We start from the raw sequence: 17,039 nt of genomic DNA on the forward strand, positions 1-17,039 counted from the left end.
AGATTTTAAATCCTCTTCAATAGAAGCACTATTCATAATAACATCTCCTTCCTTATCCTTTTCCCTTACAGCATGTTTCGTTTCCGTGGTCAACAGCTTTTAAACTCTAAATACAACTGTCCTTTGGTCTGCGGGCTAACCCCCCCAAAGAGGCAGCAGCTTCCTTATTCCCACTCTGAGCTGGAGGAGCAGTCAGTGTAACGCTCGATTCTGAGCTGCGGGGTTGGGGGCTGCGTGAGGGAATATCTAATGTGGTAGAAAACAGTTGCTGAACTGAAGTTACTGGAAATGCCTGAGGCTGTTCTGACTTGGAGGCAAGGGCTGCGCAAGCCACAGCAGCAGCTTTCCTCTCTGCCTTTAAGGCTTGCAACACCTCTATGATAATTTTCCCCAAAATAGCATATTTAGACGCCTCTTTTGCCTCACTTCTGCCAGATGCAATGCTATCCCACAACATCCGCCCCACAGCTGCCCATGTCGAAATCTCAAAAGAAACCTGTGCTCCTGCTATGAGATTATGGTCCCAAGCCCAGTGCAATAGTCCCTTAAAATTGGAAGCATCATACTTTAGTTGTCTCTTAGAGAGGATATGTTGGAGGAGTTTCTGAACACCTTCCCTTTCATGTTCAGACCCCATCTCCTGCCCGGCCACTCACCTTGATCAGAGTGAGATTCAAGTAGTCTACGACCGGAGCTCCAGTAACCTTTCCCTCTCCCCGGGGCAGTGAAGATACTTTCGATCAGCTTCTCCGCTCCTCGAGGTTTGGCTCCGATCCTCTGCACATCAGCCAAATTGCCGACCTCGAGTCCCTTTAGTGCTATGAACTTGGGCCTGCCTGCGTTCTCACTAGAAATGTGCGGTGTGGAGGTTCAGGGACATCACACCATAACCAGTATGATCCAGTGAAGCCAAAGTTATTATCCCTAAAAAGACTATATTTATAATAAATCTCTACTGTCCATGCATCTCTAGCTAATACATGATTGGTTAATCCTAGCTGCTCACGCATCTAAATTAGAATGTGGATTGGATCACTTCATTTTTCATGCATCTTGCTGTGGTCATCTGGCCCAACAATGGCTCACTTTTTTCTTACATTCCCAAGCTCGCTGACAAACCTTCTGAGTCTTAACAACACTTCTTCTTGTATCTTTTTCAAGGATATACTGGCCCCATTTCTGAATATGTCCATTATTCATTGTTTGTGGATGTGTCCATTGTCCATTAGTACAAGCAGGTTGGATTGTGCATCGGCTGAATGTGGCCATTGTCTAGCAAGAACTCCTCAATCTGCAAAAAACTCTCAACAGTCCCCCATACCCAGTCTGATGCTGCACATGGAGCCACTACCCACAAGTGCCTGGCTGCGTCCATCTGGCCAATGGCTCGTGTCCACAGCAGCCCACTCTGCCAAGGCAGGGCTCTGAGGGTGCAGGTCAGTCTGTCAAGTAGGACCATGACACAGTGGGTGCACAGTGGGACTGTGGGAAGGGCCTGGGCACAGCAAGGGCTGCAAGTGCCCAAGGCCAGGGGCTTCTCCATGCAGCTTCCAGTGTGCTCAGCTGCTGAAGGGCCACTGGGTGTGGCCCTTTGTGACACAGGGCCCTTGATGATGCAGGACATGGTGGCCAGAGACCATTGTGACATCAGAGAGCCCCACCGTGACTGAGGGTGTATATAAGGGGTGCAAAGCCCTGGGGTGCCCAGTCCTATGAGAGCTACTCTCATAGAAGGAAGCAGCTCCCGGGATCTGTCCGTGCTACAGGAGCTCCGAGATGGAAGACAGCAAGACAAAGCACAACTCCTTCCAGTCACCCAGCCCCCTGCCCAGCTGGGGGCAAGACCAGGCCCTCAGCGGGCACTTGGTGGGAGCAGTGGGTGCCTCAGCCTGGCCACGGGCAGACACTGAGGAGGAGGAGGAAGAGAAGAAACTTGACAGAGATAACAAGTAGGGAGATGTTGTGGCCCGAGAGCTTGGCCTGAGGGAAGAGGCCACAAGCTGTGAATTCTCCCAGTCAGTGCCAGCAATGGCAGCCAAGGAAGCGTCCCCACACAGAGCAAGGAGTGCCCATGAGTTGCAGCAGTGCAAGGCGGCTGTGAGGGTGCTGTGGGGAGATGGGGCACAGCAACAGCCCTACCAGGGGCAGCAAAGGGCAACAGTCCAGGAGCTGCCCCCAATGGAAAAGGAGGTGACTGAGCCAAAGCTGAGCCAGCGAGGGGAAGGAAGTGTGAACAGCCAGGAGAAGCAGGCACATTCTCCTGCCCCTAGGGAGGAGGTGCCATCAGCAGGCACACAGAGCCCAGTCCCTGCTCCAGACAGCCCCTGCTGCCCCCCCAGCCCCTCACCCAGCCCACTGGGAGTCCAAACCCCCAGTGAGCAGCAGGAAGAGGCAGAGCAGGGCTCAGTGCTGGCAGAGAAGGAGAGTGAGGAGAGCACCTCAGCTGGCAATGATGAAGACTGGGAATCCTACAGCCAGACTGAGCTGTGCCAAGAGTGCCAAGGTGAGGCAGAGCCAGAGCTGTCCCAAGGAGAGTTCAGCAGCTCCCAAGACCTCTCCAGCTGGGAAGACTGCAGTGAACCAGAGCTCAGAGAACTCTGAGATGATTCCATGGAGGAAGACAGCAGCAGCACAGACCTGCCACAGGACTGCTGTGAAGGTAACAGCATCTTCAGCTTCGGGCCCACTCCCTTGCTGTGGGAGGAGGAGGACAGTGACTGGGATGAAGTCAGCATCCACGAGCTGTCTGAAGGGGAAGGCAGGGCCCAAAGGCTGGCAGATCTTGTGGCAGATGGGCTACCACTACCCATCCCTCAGGAGGTCTGGGTTGAGGGGCAGGCAGCGGAGTCCCTGTGTGCCTCGCTTCCCTCCCTGTGCAGTGAAGGCTCTGTGGGCCAGCAAGGGCCCGAGGCAGGGCCACAGAGCCTGGGGCCTGCCCCACAGAGCCCTGGCGGCACCTCAGCTGGCCAGCTGGGAGCGCAGGCCCACAGGCAGCAGCAGCTGCCCCAAGCAAACAGCCCGGCCGCCTCGGGCGGGCTCTGCGGGCACTGCGGGCACTGCTCTGCTGGCCCTGCCTGGCGCGGCAGCTGCAGGAGCAGCGCCCATGGCCCTGCCCAGCCTGGGCCGGCCGATGGCGGCTGCTCCCTGTGCGGGGCCCCAGGGAGCCACACGGGCAGCCTCGGCCTGGACATGGCCCTGCAGCCTCAGCTGCCCCGGCCAGCCTGGAGCATCTCCCCAGCACCCACAGTCACTGCTGGGGCCAGCCCTAAACATCACACGTGGGACACGATTGGTGCCAAAGCACTCAGCAGGGAATCCCAGAGTCATCGAGGTGGGAAGAGACCCTGACGCTCACCCAGTGCCACCGGCACCCTGGCAGCACCATCATCACTGCAAAGCCACGTCCCCAAGGGTCACCTGGAAGCAAGGGACCGTTGGGACACCATGGGGCCCCATGGAACCCAGGGAACATGGAACAGCTCTGGCTGGCTTGGCCTCCCAGGGGCCACCTGACAGGTCTGGCTGATCTTGGGAAGTCAAGGGCTGCCTCTCATCAGCTCCTGGAGCACGGAGGCTCCGTGCTTTCCTTGCTATGGAAAAGAACTATCTCACTTTTCAGATGCCCATTGCCAAAATTGGTACTCTCCCTAAAATGTTTCCTCTATGCAAGGGTATCTTGCAAAACAAAACCTGCCAGCCCTGGCTGGCCTTGGCCTCTGGTGGTGACCTCTCATCTGCCCCTGAAACAGAGGGGCTCTGTTCCTTCATTCCTATGGAAAAGAACCAGCCTTCTTGTCCAGGGATGATGGCCAAAATTAGAATTTGGCCTCCCAAATTCCATACATCCAAGGATAGCTCCCAGACAAAAGTAACCAGGACAGACAGGTCAGGCTGGGCCTGTCCTCTTGTGATTTTCTTAGACCATGAGCTGAATGTTTTGATTTGGAAAGACCTTGGAGAGGGCCCAGAGGTGTCCCAAGGAGGGGTTTGGAGGCCTTGGGCACATGAGCACAGTATAGGGACAATGGAACTCTGTGCTCAGTGGGTTGGAGACTGAGGACAGTGGAGCAGAGCCATGAGAGTGTTTAAAGAGCAGCTTCAGGGATGGTGGATCCTTTTGATATAATGGAAAACAGCCAGAGAGAGGAAGTATTAATGCTAAGGGCAGCTGGGGAGGCCCAGAATGGCACCAGGAGAAAGGAATTTCCCTGCCAGGGAAGGGCTGTGGTGCAGCACGGCCCCCAGCAGGAGCCTGGAGCAGCCCAAGGCTTTGTGTGGGCAGGCAGAGGCAGGCAGGAGGCAGAGCTGTCAGCAAAGGAAGGGCCCAGCCAGGTGGGGCAGCCAGGGGATGCCGACAGCCTGCAGGGACAGAGGCGCAGGGCAGGGACACCGTGGGACAGCCTGGGCTGCACAGGGCAAAGGGATGGGCAGCAGCTGCAAGACAGCCCTGCCAGAGCCAACTTGGGCAGCACTTTGGCCATGGCTGCTGGCCCTGGGCCTGAGGCAGAAGCAGGAGACAAGTGACCCTTGCAGGGCTGGGGCCTCATTGCCTCCTTGTCCCTGCTCAGCAGCCTGGCAGGGGCCGCCCCATGCTCCTGCCCTTGCCATTGCACATCCCCACATGCCAGTGCCCATCCCAGCAAGAACCCTGAGCAAGGAGGGAGGGACAGGATCTGCCTGGCCAGGGGCTGGGGCTCAGGCCTTGGCCCTTTGCATTCCTGAAACACATCCCCACCATTTCCCTCATCCAAGCCCTGGCACTCAGAGCAGCTGAGGAGTCACATCCAGGGGTGTCCCCAAGGCTCAGGATTGGGGCCAGGCCAGTGAAATCTCTTTATTGCTGATCTGGACGAGGCCATCGAGGGCACCCTCAGTCAGTTCCCAGGTGAGCCCAGGCTGGGTGGCAGTATGACTGTGCTGGAGGGCAGGAAGCCCTACAGAGGGATCTGGACAGGCTGGAGCCATGGGCCCAGGACAGTTGGATGAGGTTCACCAAGGCCAAGGGCCACGTCCTGCCCTGGGCTCACAACCACCCCAAATCCCTGGCTGTGCCCTGCCCCTGATCCCCACAGCCTGTCCTGTTTCCTTCATCCCTGCATTTCCAGGGACTTTCTGGGAAAACGGAGCTCTGCTCTGGCAATGGAGGGAGGTGCAGGTGCCACCACTGCAGTGGGAACCACAACTCATCAGGTCTGTGTCCTTTGAGGGACAGGACCTGGTGAGACTCAGAGGCACAGAAAGTTTCTCTTCATGGCCAGCAGACCATAGTTGAACAGGACACAATTTAATAACAATAACACTCTTCCCTGAGCTATGTGCAATGTCCCAACAGTGTCTGAGGAGTTCACCCTTGTCCTGGTTTAGGACAAATTTGTTAAAGAATCTGCAAAGGAGGGCCCCTCCAGAAAGCAAGCACACACGGCCCCTCCCCCTCCACACTGGTTCGGGAAGAATTCCTCGGAGACAGGTGGAAAGAACCTGTTTATTTGACAGGCACAGCACCCCCCAGCACACAAAATGAACAATACCTGATGACACCGCTCTGAGAAAGATGACAAAATCAGAAACTCTCTTTTGAGGGTGGTTTCTCTGTTCTCAGTCCTTCCAGTGCTGGCCAGCTGCTGCAGCCAAATGGTGCAAACCCTCGGTGTTCCCAGGTCCCAGTCCGGAACCGGTTCGAGATGGTCACAGAAACAGGAGAGGAAAAACTGTCCAGGAAGGAATTTGGAATGTTTAGCTAAACTAGCTAATAAGCAGAAGCAAAAGCGAGAGCAGAAGCAAGAGCAGAAAAGAGAGCAAGCAAAGCAGCAAGCTGAAAGCAAGAAGTGAAAAACAGCCCTATGTACTGCCCGTCTCTGTGTCCCTGATAAGAGAAACCCAAACAAAACTTCCACTCTTCAGAGTTGGTCTTAAAGGCACAGAACAGATGAATGGGGATACAAGCATCATAACGTCACCCCAGGACATTCCACCCCTTATCCCCATATCATCAACATACTACAACACATCATGCATTATTCATACAAAATTTCCATCTGTTCCTCCAAAATTACAAGCAATACCCATCATGCCTTCATCACATCCCCACACTGGACCACTGAATCCAGGCCCTATATTACAGAGCTGCAGGATTCCCCTTGTCACTTTACTCACTTAAAGCTCCATCTATCACTTGCCCAGACCTTCAACACTTACACATTTTCTTCTATCTCATGTCTGTATGGTTTAATGTACAGACAATGGCAGTAACATCCAATGAACAGTGATATTGCACATCATTCTTACCCCACAATCAGATCTCCCTGAGGTACACAACGTGTTGTTCCATCTCTTTGCATTATCCACCATGTGCAACCTGGTCCCTGAGCAAAAACAACCCCACGAATGGGTTTGTCTGCACTCGAGGCAGAATTGATCCACACAGTCTTCCCTAACAAACCTCTGATATGTACCACTGGAACTTTGTCTCCTTCTATTATATTCAGGGACTCGGACTGGGCAGGACCTACTCGGCTGGTGGAACCTCGGGTGTTAACTAACCAGGTGGCCTTTGCTAAATGCTGCTCCCAATTTTTGAAAGATCCCCCACCCAAAGCTTTCAACTGGGTTTTTAGTTGAACCTCTCTACCTTTCCTGCAGATGGCGCATGGTAGGGGATATGGTACACCCACTCAATGCCATGTTCCCTAGTTTCCCATGTTGCCTGAAGTTTCTTGAAGTTTTAATGGGTCCCACTGAGGGAGATGACTGAGAAAGTGTCCCCAGGTTCCACTTAGAGCAGAGCACTGGAGGCAGTGATGACAGCTGGGGACAAACAAGGCAAAGGTGTCTCTGGTGCTGAGCAAAGCTGGATGTGTTTGAGGAATGCAAAGGGCCAAGGCCTGAGCCCCAGCCCCTGGCCAGGCAGATCCTGTCCCTCCCTCCTTGCTCAGGGTTCTTGCTGGGATGGGCACTGGCATGTGGGGATGTGCAATGGCAAGGGCAGGAGCATGGGGCGGCCCCTGCCAGGCTGCTGAGCAGGGACAAGGAGGCAATGAGGCCCCAGCCCTGCAAGGGTCACTTGTCTCCTGCTCCAGCCTCAGGCCCAGCAGCCATGGCCAAAGTGCTGCCCAAGTTGGCTCTGGCAGGGCTGTCTTGCAGCTGCTGCACATGCCTGTGCCCTGTGCAGCCCAGGCTGTGCTACGGTGTCCCTGCCCTGCGCCTCTGTCCCTGCAGGCTCTGGGAACAGGTTCCCCTGTACCTTCTGGAGACATACCTGTGCATATTGGATTGTTGTCCACATGGTTGGCTACGGAACACTAAAACATAAATTCTCATCCCTTTTTTCTGAAAATATTGGATCATAAGTCTCTATACTATCCATTGGTGCTTTTCATTATAATGAAAGTGACCTTTCTGAACAGAAAGTTGTCCTTCTTTGTGTGTAATATCTAATAAGAAGGTAAAAATAATTAGGAATCATTTTAGGCATAGGGATTCATCACCATAGCACTCCTGGAAGGGGCCAAGTTAGAGTCCATGCATTTTTCAATACAACTATTGTTCTGGAAGCTTGAAACATAACTGAAGAGAACATTTCGGAAGTGACTTTGTCCTGCATTCTTATGGTGCTTCTTTTTAAGAAATTCATGTGTGAAATTATAAGTAACCTGATGTCACTTGTATCTTTAGAGGAAGAAAGGGGTGACTAAGTGTTGTGGTGTGCTTTAATGTCCCATTTTGGCCTTCCAGGTCATCCCCCCAGGTGTGCCTTGCCTCTCTCCCTTCCCCCTTGCCCCCATGCTGAGTGAGTCCTGTCAATCAGGCTTAACATTCCAGCAAGGCGTCGTGTGGTTGGTCAAGTTTAAAGGATGCGCCTATGCCCAGAGGTCATTGGCCTTTCTGGGTGTCATCTTCCCCTGAGACCCTGCCCCTCTCACCTGGTTGGTGGCTCACCTGTACCTCCCCTCCCCCTGTCCCTGAGCTTAAAAAGGTGATCAGAGCACACGGCCGAATTCTGTTGGAGCAGTTCCTCACATTCAGACCTCTGTAACCATGGAATAAACTTCTGGACATTAAACCCTCCAGCAGAATCCTCTCCTTTTTCTCTTCACCATCGCCTGAATTTATTCCTCCTGAGGTCAACGGGGTTCCAACAAGCCTGGACTTGTTCAGTGCCCAGCTGCAACCACCAGCAAGCCAAGGTATCTCTGGGGTGATACACCGCAGTTGCTGCCTTTGGCCCAGCAGCGAGGGTCAGACCGGCCCAGGCACAATCTAACTGGTAATATTGGGAGCCATTTTCCCAATAACTAAGGGTAACTAAGGCCTATTCTTAGACTAAGACATTCTTTAAATCTTTAGATTACTGAGCCCCAAAGGATAAGTTATCATGGTATACCATGATAAAGGGTACCTTTATCAACACTACATGGACCACCCTGTAGCTGGCCTTTGGACACTCAACTTTTCAGCTACCTCATACAGACATGTTCATACACACAGACAAGTGTGCAAAAAGGTTTCTCATCTGACTCCACCAGATCCCACTGGCTCTGCAGAGCAGTCAAAAAATTGAGTCTAATGAGGAAACAGGGTACTGTGGAACAGGACAGGGACCAGGTGCAAGGCAGGGCCTTACAAGCACACTGATCAGCATTTGTCAGCATCTGTCAGCATGACTGACACCACTTCTTGTATTATTCCTTTATTTTCCCATGTCTATTTTTCTCCAAACCACCTTGATCCCTCCATTTTCCTCCTTTGGTTCTTCCCCTAATATTCCATATTAAGCCTAGTGAAATTCAAAAATGCTGCTTCCTTGCACCCCAATATTAACCCTGTAACACTAGGCAGTAATACCAGCCATTCTGCAAAGCCATCTGGAGAGCCACTCTGCTGACTCATGGTGATAAGTTTTCTTCCCAGATCATGAGGCTGAGGCTGTCCTGCAACATCTGGGAATGTTTTTATTTATGTATTTATAAATATATTTTATTTAATGATTTTATTAATTTATTTATTTAGCATATTTAACCATAGTCCCTATATTCCATATGGTTGTCATGGTTTGACGCTGGCGCAATGCCAGTGCCCCCATGAAAATACACTCTCCCTGGTGTCTGCTGTGAGATGTGACCAGAAATAAGCAAAGCAGGCCCCCACTTAGAAATAAAGAAAAAGAAAACTTTATTAACTAAACTACAACTACATGTAAAAAGAAACACACAGGAAAAATGAATACCTTCCAAAAACTTTTCCTCCTCCCCCCCCCAAATTTCCAATACATCCATCCCTCAGATCACCAACTATCAGTCCATCATCACCCTTTAGATAATCAATTCTCAATTCATCAAGAGGAGAGGAGTGCTTCTTGTACCATAGGCTTCTTCAGGAAACACCATCGAAACCTCGTGTGTTTCCATGTCACTTGTGGCACCACCCGGAGAACATCTGCCGTCGTGACATCTTCCTTCCATGTCCGGTGCTCTCACCACTGAACACGGACTAGAGCTGTTTCTAGTGTTTTCCTTTGAAGGATGCTTTGTCCCATTCCAAAAAGAGCACAGTCTCTCCTTTGGGACACCTGTCCCCCGCAAATTTCACCCCCTGGGGCCGAGGGGTCTCAACACTGAAACCTCTTGACTCTGAGCCATTACCTGCTCCTGGATGCAATCTCTGTGTCACAGGAAATATGGTTCTGTCCAGGGCTATACAAGAAAAGTCCAGCTAAGGCTACTCCATCATCTCTTCCCACCTAAGATTCTTCTCCACTCTTCCAACATCTTTCACTTAGAGGAACTTTCATCACACTTGCCCATTTCTTCCTCTGTTTCATCTCCATCTCTCTTCTAGGAAAGTTAATGTTCTGCAAAGTTTTCATTGTCCAAAAAGAGGTTAAAATCTCTAGCTCTGCCAGCCCAGAACTCCCACAGCGGCCAGACACCTTCTCGCACAACCCCCACCGCTTCTTCTCCTTCTCGGCTGTGCTGCTGGCACATGTTATCAAGTTTCAAGGTAGCACAGTCACAGGCATAGGCTGGCTCTCTCTCTCGTGGAGGGTGGGCTGCCCGATTCCTCCCAGTTTTTCTCCAGCCTTCCATCCTTAGGGCCAGGCCTACCTCACCTGGCTGCATGGCTTCCCCTCCCCCGCCTAACAGCTTTTTCCCCTGGAACCCAAGAGAGCTTCCCCCTGGGAGTTCTCTGCTTTTAACCCCCTGTGTTCTCAGAGGCATATCCATGTCCCCAGTGGCCACAACAGGTGCCAATATCCAAATCTGAGCACCCATTGGTTTGACCACAGCATCCCAAAAAACTCACTTCGTCTCAAACCACGACCACGATGTATGACTTAACATTTGTAAAAACTATATTTTAGCATTGATATATGATTCTTCTAATAAGCTGTGTTCACACCCTTGGCTTACAGAAGAGAAAGTTTAGTGGAACCAGAACTTACATTTCACCTTCTCTTTATCTGTTTACTTTTAGGCCACCCAAGCCTCCAGATACTACATGAGCTAAAGTCAGAGGATGCTGCCGTTTGTTTCCGCTGCAGCAGGAATCTGGATGCTACTCCCTGAGCCGCGTGCCTTCAGCTGGGTGCTACCACAGTCAAGCCCTAATTTCTTGTCCATGGCCATGGCTGACAGGCATTTGAAGGCACGTGTTTTTTATACCTGCTGTCACATAGAGAGTCAGTATACCAGAGCATCCAGCTGCTAAAAGATCAAGGAAACAAGATCCAGATGGAAGGCAACAACGACTGGTTCAGTGGACTTTTCAAACACTGGGGGATCAAAGGCTGGCTTTCATCTCTAGTTAAGACTGTTTTGTGGGCTTTGTTTATTGTATTCATTGTGCTGGTTATTGTGTCAATTTTTGCTAAATGCCTACAAAACTCTGTGGCAGAAGCCTTTTTTATAGAAAACAAAAAGGAGGGAGAGGTGAGGGCCCAGGGGCCTACAATTGGAACTGTAATACCTCAGGGCAAAGTGACCAAGGTAAAAGAGAGACACGGCTCTCAATGCAGTGGTGTCACCCATGGGCATTTGCAGGCTGATGCAGCATGTTTTCCTGGTATCACCCAGTTCAACTGCTGTTTTTTCCTTATATGTACTCCCTCTAGAATGTTCCCCACTCTCTTATACCTATTGTTCCTGGCTTACTGTAATGCTCTGCTGCTGTTCCCTCCCACATAAAACCCTGTGTCCCCAGCCCCATTTTGTCTCCCTCCTCGGACCCTGTTCATCGCAATACACAGTTTTTGGAGTTCCACACAAAAATCCCTCTATCGCCTTGTTCACCAGCAGTTTAAGCAAGCATGCTCCCAGCTCTGGGTGTGCCGTTTGCTCACAGAGACTGGCTGTGCAAAAGCCACCACACAGGAAGTGAGTGTGCCAGGGAACCTGGCCTCCAATAAAAGACATGAATCCTACAGCCCACCAAAACAAATGCCTTGCATGTCTCTACTTTTTCCTCCTACTCTCATCTCTCTTGTCACTTCCCCCATTTTCTCTGACTGGGTACAAGGCTTCTCTCTCTCCTGTCTGCAGGTTCAGCCACATGTGTGACCCTGCAGGAACAGCCGGAACCACAGGGAAGTAGGAGACAATTCTTTGTCAGGAACTGTAGTGACAGGACAAGGAGGAATGGGATCAAACTGTAAGAGGTGGAAGAGATTTGATGATGGGAAGAAGTTCTTTACTCTCAGGGTGCTTGTCCCTGACAGAGGGACCAGTGGAGAGAGGCTGTGGATGCCCCATCCCCAGCAACATCCAAGGCCAGGTGGGACAGGGGCCACAGAAACCTGGTGTGCTGGGAGGTTGCTCAGCTTGGAACCAGATGATCTTTAGGGTCCCTTCCAAGCCAAACCATTCAAGGATTTGATCATTCTGCCATCCCCATCTCCCACTGCGCAGTGGCCATGAAATTTCAGTGACATCACAGCTCCCAGAGGGTTCCAGGTGGAACGTCCAGGACCTGGAAACGAGCACAGCAGACACTTCACCGGCTGCCAAGGGTCAGTTGCCGCTCGCTCTGCGCTCTGACCCTCAGCGCTGAGGTGCTGCTGCTACTGCCTGGGCTTTTCCTGCTGCCTGCTCTGGAGCACCAATCCCAACAGGATGTGCACTGCTGTGCCCATGGAGGTACAGTGCCATGCCAGGCAGGGGGCACCCGGCTTGGGCAGGCTGCAGCCATGTGGGAATGGATGGTGGGGGACAGGAAGCCCAATGGGAGATTGTTCTGCCCCTTGCAGAGTGCTAGAGACTCTGTGGAGGACATGGAAGTGGACATGGAGCTGGAGAGGGAGGAGATGATGGAGGTGGTCGAGGAAGATCCTGTTGACGACATGGAAGTAGAGGAGGAAGACAACATCGAAGACATGGAGGTTGATGAGGAGGATAACACTGAGGACATGGAAGTCGATGAGGATGATGAGGAGGAGCCCATGGTCCTCGGATGAAGATGGAGCCCCACAGGTAAGACAGGCAGATGCTTCCCACGCCCTGCCCACACACACACTGGGCCCCCTGACGCCAGGCTGGGGCTGGGCTGGATGGCCCCGCTCAGGGACACGGTGCCCACAGAGGGCCTGGATTGTGCTGCCACAAGCACCAGCCCCGGCCTGCCCTGTGCTTGCCTGGGGCCACACCAGCCCTGCCAGCCCTGGCCCAGCCCCTGGGGCCCAGCTCCCAGCCCTGCTGGGCCCAGTGCTGGTGGCTGAGTCCAGCTCTGCTGCTTCCTTTCTTCCAGGACTCATGCATATCATGGCACAGATGCCACGCCGTTGTAAATACGTTTGAAAGTTTTCAAGTTTCCTGTAAATATGTTCACTACAAGATAAGTATCCTGTAAATATGTTTTGAAGATTGTTAGCCCATCAGATCCCATGTCAATACGTTCTGTACATTGTTGGTTTTGTGTTGAAGTGAGGGGGAGAACGACCATCCTATAATGCATCAAACTCCAACTTTATTGATCGATCCGTCACTTTAAATAACAGTGTTAATTAACTTCATGCATATTCCAAAATACAGCTTTATGATAGGCTAACAGAGAAAACTCTAACCACTCCTTTTGTTTTACAATACCGTTGATTGTTTACATCAAACAAAATCAGTGTTCTCACTGTGATACGAACGGTTCCCAAAACTTCCATAACTGTTCCCAGGGTGCCATCTTTTCCCAGAGAGGATGTTACCTTTGTTATGGGAAGACTGCCTGAGAACTTTATTGCTTATACAAGGATGCCTGAGAGAGACTAATTGTTTATAGAAGTCAGGCTGGAAACTGCTTTGAAACTGCTTCACAGCTACCTGTTACTTTTCTCTCAGCTGCATGGCTTCGTGGCCTTTTTCTTTAAGCCATACTTGAACTAAACTCCCGACATTTCCCCCGTCTTTTTCTTTAAAAGAAAGGAGGTTAGTTTGCCACATTTTCTCTATCATCCTACTAACCATCTTTTGGATACAGCCACAGAAACAAGGTAATATAAGTAAAAGCAATAAGAGTACTCCTAATATCCCTATAGCATATGTTATAAGGTTTCTTAGCCATGGTCCCAATCCGAAACTTTTAAGCCACCCATCAATACCTAATCCTTCTTCTTCCTTAAGCTTATTAAGTCCTAGCCATAGCTCTTTTATCTTAGCATGAATAGATACAGAATGATCAGATAAATTCATGCAACACATTCCTTCAAACTCTTCACACCCATGGCCTTGAGCTAATAATAAGAAATCTATAGCAGCTCTATTTTGTAGAACAGCGTGATTAACACTTTGTACATCTGAAGTTAACATATCTAATATCTGTGAAGTTTTATTTAGTTCACCCTTAGCCCAACACCCTATTTGTTTTGCTAGAGTCAATGCTTTGCATGCAGCACTCCAGGGTAGGAAAGCTGAAACCATCACTTGTTTAAATTTACTCCAGAACCACGGATCTCCTATTTGACTACAGTCCAAATTGTGTAAGCTACGCTTTTGCCTGCTTACCTGATGACTTAATTGCATCAGCACAGATATATTAGGGTGAAATAGTGATAACTTGCCTAAATAACAAGTTCCACCCTGAGGTTGAGCAGGTATACCATTCCAGGCTCTATCTCCGCAAATTAGAAATATTCCTGTAGGTAATTTCTTAGGTGTCATGATGCTAGAGCCTTTACAATGGCTGTAGAGTTGTTTAGACACTATGTTTGGCTTTAGAGCTGAATCCAGAGTAGCCCATGTTTGTTTATATGGATTCATCTTTTGAGGATTAAAATAATCAAAGTTAAACCATCCACCATCAGAAGTGCTGGTCATGCTAGCATTTGCACTTCCAAAAAGCTCTAACTCCTCAGGTGGAGAATGCAAAGGAGTATTAAGTGATTGAATTAACAGACATTGTTGGTAGCCATCACTCTGACTGGCAGTATACCCTTTCTGTGCAGGCAATTTAATATTTACCATATTGTGCATACATAAAGCACGATTATTAATAAGACTGCAGAATTCTTGAGGAGACGATACTGGCAATGCTGAGACAAAGCGACGACTGATTAATCTGTCTAGCAAGTGTTAGCCATACATTATTTCTAGGTTGACTAAAATGTGTTAACTTAAATTCTTCAGCTACCACTACACTAAATAATATAATAAAAGGAAACCTCATTTTTCTGGTTTTACTTTGACCTTCTTCTTCTTGTCAGTTTTTAACCTTACTGTTCCCGAGACCTGAAGACCACACCTTTGTAACTTTTTAATGCAGTTGTCTAATGCCTGATTGGGATCTCCTTTTATAGGCCCTACAATGGAATGTTGTGTTAAAGGCACCAGTTTTCTACACCTTACAGAGGCTATATATGATGCACTTTGAGCTTTAACCCTTTTTAAAATACACTGTACCTCCCATCGATAATAAGCCAAGATTTTCTGCTCATGTGACTCATAAAGACCTAAAGCTGAGGCAGTGTTGAGTCCTGTTGCATTTCGTAGAGCCCACTCCCAATTATATTCCCAGTTATGTCTATGATTACAGGTATCACACCATAAACGAAAAAGTGACAACTGATCCACCCAAAAGGTCCTGTCACAACCCCCACAACACAGTGCCACCCAAGCAGCACAATTTGGGCTGTGACATTCAAGGCAGTTCTCTTTTGCCGGTCCTTTTATATGGAAAGATGATAATGATTCAATAATGTCAATCAGTTCCCCGGTTGTCCGGCAACAGCGTTTTATCCCAAAGGGTTAAAACCACCCTCAGCTGAGCTACAATGTCCGGCCTTATCAGGCATTGCACGGTAGGTGGTAATTGGACTAAGAAAAGAAAGCTGTTAGCTGTTTTCATTTATGTGAACCTGGAGAGGAGGTGAATGGTAAGTCTGAAAACGATCCTTTCTGTCCTTGAGATTTTCACATCCACCTCTTCCCTGGATTTCTCAAAAATGTTCAAAATCAGTTTTATAGTCTGTAATCCTTTAGTCATTTGGCTGAAATGGCATCATCTGGGCGATTCTCAGTCCTTTGTTGATTTGGAGTGGTGAGAAAGTAGTATGCACTTGAAGCACTTAAAATACTTAACTTAGCAGACTTATTTTTAAATTAATAGAACTTAACTGGCTTCAAAATTCTATGGGCTAACTGTGCTACACTCTTTGCAACATAAGAATAGGCAATTCTAATAACTAAATAGTATTTTCAGCTAGCAAGGTTTCTCTGATGTTTACAACAACACTTTGAACACGAGTCATAAAACAAACACCTATCGTAAAAGCATAAATCTATCTAACATCACTTAAACTTAATAGCACTTATACTTAAAATATTTAAACTTAAAATATTTAAACTTAATAGAACTTAACATTACTTAAACTTATCTTTACTTAAACTTAATAGAATTTTAAATCAACAGAACTTACATGTAAAATCTCTTAATTCTAACAAAACTATAACAAAATCTAACTGATTTTAGACTTATTTGTAAATAATGTAAGATCAAACTTAACAGAATCTAACTTATCTTAAACCTAATATGATTTAACCTTAACAGACCTCGAACTTAACAGAAAATAAACTTAACAAACTTAACCTTAATAGTATTTAGCATTTAATTTAACTTAAACTACTTAATAACAGATAAAACTTACTATAGACATAAAATATAGCATTTACTATAACTTACTTACAGGCCTGATTCTAAAATATTAAGCTAAAATAACTTTGTTCACGTGTTTGCTATAGCATTTCTATATCAAAAAGCACACTCACAACATCTCACTCATACAATCAGTCTAACATATCTTAACATTTTTAAACTTTTCAAAATATAATTCTAGAGTCTGATGTTCCACTGACTGAGCCATCTGGGCTTCTGATGTTAAAGTCTCTGCCAATACAGGTGATTTCAAGACAGCATAACTAATGCCGAGCCAAACCGGCCGAAATTTGACCCATGCATACAGTACGCTGATTCCTGTTTCACAGTCTCTGCCAGGAAAAACAAAAGTTCCTTTAACTTTCCTTGTTTACCATCACTTGTTTCTTAATTTCAACAGGGATCTTTTCCTTTTGTTGACAAAAGTTACATTCATTAGGCTGTTAGGTCTTAAACTGAAGCTTTTGCCGGCTGTGGGGGAAGGGAGAAACGCTCCCGCTGCAAAAAGCGCTCCAGTCCCGCGGTGCGTGTGTCGGAGCGGGCGAAACCCCCCCCCCTGCGCTGGGCTCTTTGTTTACTCGCCGGCAGGCTGACTCCGCTGCAGGCACCGCTGCACCCGTGGCTGCTCCCCCCGCGGCGGCTTCGCTCTCTCCCTGCGGCGGCTTCGTGTGGTGTCGGGTTGGAGACAGAAGAAGGTGCCGATGCTGCAGCGATGACTTCTGTTGGTGCCTGGTCGTCCGAGCGGCATTTTTGGGCCATATTATTTGATTTGCAAATGCAGCTGACGCTTGGTGAGGTGCAAGAGCAGCTAATACCTGACTCTGAGAGGACTTTGCCTGTTCTTGCAAGCCTATTCCTGACGTTGATTTCTGTTTGATCGCATCTACCACAAAAGCCTGCTGTCCCGTAGATAT

The 17,039-nt window shown here is 48.9% G+C and overlaps 1 protein-coding gene across 1 annotated transcript in view; it reads left to right on the forward strand.

Annotated features, from left to right (window-relative positions):
- LOC132087180 (zinc finger protein 883-like) overlaps positions 1–17,039 on the forward strand; it is a 448,191-nt gene that overhangs the window by 344,657 nt on the left and 86,495 nt on the right. The window lies entirely within an intron of this gene.

This window comes from Ammospiza nelsoni, unplaced genomic scaffold (assembly GCF_027579445.1).
Source record: "Ammospiza nelsoni isolate bAmmNel1 unplaced genomic scaffold, bAmmNel1.pri scaffold_54, whole genome shotgun sequence".
Taxonomy (NCBI): domain Eukaryota; kingdom Metazoa; phylum Chordata; class Aves; order Passeriformes; family Passerellidae; genus Ammospiza; species Ammospiza nelsoni.